We start from the raw sequence: 4,119 nt of genomic DNA on the forward strand, positions 1-4,119 counted from the left end.
GGCCACAGCCAGTTACAAAGGATGTATATTAGTAACAGACAATTATTTATTATCGCTAATATAAACATCATCTAAACCAATTCAGACTTACTTACCTATCACGCTGTCAGTTACAATTTATAGATATTTGTTAGATACATTACAAAGAGATATTACTTTATATTACAATCGAAGCATTTTTGCCATAGATTTTCCAATTGAACAGTATATCGTATTGTAGTATTTAATATTAGTGTAAATTAATTATTCCACCTTATTTACGCCGGTAGAGATGGATTAGTTAATTACTATTAAATTGTTAATTATTTAAAGTTAATTCATCAACATAAATTTATGAGCATATTTATATCTATATATATAAAAATGAATGTATGTCTGTGTGTGTGTGTGTGTGTGTGTGTGTTTTGTCCTTCATGCATTACCATACCATTTATCCGATTGCCATGAAACTTTGGGAAGTTGTTTAATACACTCCCACAAAGGTTTCTGGCATATGTGAAGACCACCATTTCCCCCCTTTCAAAAATATATTTATATATGGATTAAGGCTTTTATGTCCAACAGATGGCGCTAACTTCCGACGACCTAAGTTTGCTTTTCTGTGAGGCATTGTTTTTCTGTGAGAACGGACTAAACCAGATCATTTTCTATCTATCTATATAAATAAAATATAACGTTCGTTTGTTCCTACCGATTCCTTTGAAATTTTGACACCACGTTGCATTCGAATACGCACGTGTTTTTATATAATACACATGTCGAAATTCCCCCACTGGGGGGAGAGGGACAGGATTAAGGCTTACTGTGAAGAACTCGGCTTCTATTTATACTATTTTGCATGCGTTTTTTGCGTTTTTAATTGCGTTTTAATAGGTTACGTCAACAGAATATATACTAAAAAGAGATTTTTCGATATTTCCTTGCGGGGGAGAGGGACAGGATTAAGGCTTACTGTGAAGAACTCAACTTTTATTATACTATTTTAGACGTGTGTTTGATTGCGTTTTAATAGGGTACGTCAACAGAATATACACTAAAAAGGGATTTTTCGATATTCCCTTGCGAGGGAGAGGGACAGAATTAAGGCTTACTGTGAAGAACTCGGCTTTTATTATACTATTTTAGACGTGTGTTTGATTGCGTTTTAATAGGTTACGTCAACAGAATATATACTAAAAAGAGATTTTTCGATATTTCCTTGCGGGGGAGAGGGACAGGATTAAGGCTTACTGTGAAGAACTCAACTTTTATTATACTATTTTAGACGTGTGTTTGATTGCGTTTTAATAGGGTACGTCAACAGAATATACACTAAAAAGGGATTTTTCGATATTCCCTTGCGAGGGAGAGGGACAGAATTAAGGCTTACTGTGAAGAACTCGGCTTTTATTATACTATTTTAGACGTGTGTTTGATTGCGTTTTAATAGGTTACGTCAACAGAATATATACTAAAAAGAGATTTTTCGATATTTCCTTGCGGGGGAGAGGGACAGGATTAAGGCTTACTGTGAAGAACTCAACTTTTATTATACTATTTTAGACGTGTGTTTGATTGCGTTTTAATAGGGTACGTCAACAGAATATACACTAAAAAGGGATTTTTCGATATTCCCTTGCGAGGGAGAGGGACAGAATTAAGGCTTACTGTGAAGAACTCGGCTTTTATTATACTATTTTAGACGTGTGTTTGATTGCGTTTTAATAGGGTACGTCAACAGAATATACACTAAAAAGGGATTTTTCGATATTCCCTTGCGAGGGAGAGGGACAGGATTAAGGCTTACTGTGAAGAACTCGGCTTTTATTATACTATTTTAGACGTGTGTTTGATTGCGTTTTAATAGGGTACGTCAACAGAATATACACTAAAAAGGGATTTTTCGATATTTCCTTGCGGGGGAGAGGGACAGGATTAAGGCTTACTGTGAAGAACTCGGCTTTTATTATACTATTTTAGACGTGTGTTTGATTGCGTTTTAATAGGGTACGTCAACAGAATATACACTAAAAAGGGATTTTTCGATATTCCCTTGCGAGGGAGAGGGACAGAATTAAGGCTTACTGTGAAGAACTCGGCTTTTATTATACTATTTTAGACGTGTGTTTGATTGCGTTTTAATAGGGTACGTCAACAGAATATACACTAAAAAGGGATTTTTCGATATTCCCTTGCGAGGGAGAGGGACAGGATTAAGGCTTACTGTGAAGAACTCGGCTTTTATTATACTATTTTAGACGTGTGTTTGATTGCGTTTTAATAGGGTACGTCAACAGAATATACACTAAAAAGGGATTTTTCGATATTCCCTTGCGAGGGAGAGGGACAGAATTAAGGCTTACTGTGAAGAACTCGGCTTTTATTATACTATTTTAGACGTGTGTTTGATTGCGTTTTAATAGGTACGTCAACAGAATATACACTAAAAAGGGATTTTTCGATATTCCCTTGCGGGGAGAGGGACAGGATTAAGGCTTACTGTGAAGAACTCGGCTTTTATTATACTATTTTAGATGCGTTTTTGCGTTTTATTGCGTTTTAATAGGGTACGTCAACAGAATATACACTAAAAAGGGATTTTTCGATATTCCCTTGCGAGGGAGAGGGACAGGATTAAGGCTTACTGTGAAGAACTCGGCTTCTATTATACTATTTTACATGCGGTTTTTGCGTTTTAATTGCGTTTTAATAGGTGTACGTCAACAGAATATACACTAAAAAGAGGATTTTTCGATATTCCCTAGCGGGGAGAGGGACAGGATTAAGGCTTACTGTGAAGAACTCGGCTTCTATTATACTATTTTACATGCGGTTTTTTGCGTTTTTATTGCGTTTTAATAGGTGTACGTCAACAGAATATACACTAAAAAGGGATTTTTTGAAATTCCCCCCATGGGGGAAGTGTTACACATTTATAATAGATACATTTTGAGCCACAACAACGCGTGGCCGGGTCAGCTAGTAATCTATAAATTATATCAATCTTTGCTGAATGGAAACTTTATACATAGCATACTACGTAAGGCCGCGGTCGTTGGTGCAATTATCACATTATCATCCGCATAGGAGATCGAATGCACAACCTTTTCGCAATTATGAATCCATCATCTTCATTTTTAAAGCAGTTATTCATATCAAACGTATAAAAGTTGAACAGGTGGGGAGATCAAGGGTCTCCTTGCAGTAATCCTCTACTTGAGTCAAACGGTGGTCACTGAGTATAGTCTTGTTTGATAATAGTTTTATAATGGCCAAATAATAGCCCTATGATATTTGTTAGACGCTCATTTGCTTGGTAGTATAGTCATTTTTGTTTGTAAATTTGCTATATTTACAGAATCATATACCTTTTCTCGGTCTAAAAATAATGCGAAAACCTTTTATCTTTTTTTGAGGAGCTGCATTTGTAGTTTGTTGGCAATTTTCTATCACCTTGTTTAAATAACATGACAAATATTACTTTATTCCACATGTTTGGAATAACTCCATAATTGTAGAAACCATTAAATTGTCTAGACAGATAGTTTACTATTTCTATACGAAAGGTTTTAATTATATGATTGGGAATTGAGTGAGACCCAGGACCGGAATTCTTTTTTAACTTTTTAATACAATGATGTACATCTTCCACATTGAACATTTCCTCTGAGAGGTTTCCTTGAGGTGGATTAATATCTTTATTTCTTAAACTACTTTTACTCTTGTAGTCATCTGAAAAGGTTCTAAAATAATGAAGCCATTTGCTATACGATACTCGAATTGTATCTCTGCGTATTGAGTTAGAGACTCTAAATCTATTAGCTATAGACCAACATACTTTTGTGTCTTTGGACTTAATTAACTTGTCGCTAATATATCTGCATTATATTTCTTCTTTTTCGCCTTCACTATGTTATTATATATCTTCTTACTTCCTAAGTATTTCTTCAATGTCTCTTCTGTGTTTACTCTTCTAAATCTTTGCAGATTTTTTTGTTTTTTAATTTTACAGCAATAACATTTGTTGTCAAACCATTTTGTTTGTATTTAGCTAGATTATTTCCTGTACTTCTCTTGAAACGATAGGTATCCAATCCTGTTAATAAATAGTTATAGTTATCAATCGGTTCATTATCTCTT

The sequence above is a fragment of the Centruroides vittatus genome, unplaced genomic scaffold, assembly GCF_030686945.1.
Source record: "Centruroides vittatus isolate TY-2023 unplaced genomic scaffold, ASM3068694v2 contig_355, whole genome shotgun sequence".
NCBI lineage: Eukaryota > Metazoa > Arthropoda > Arachnida > Scorpiones > Buthidae > Centruroides > Centruroides vittatus.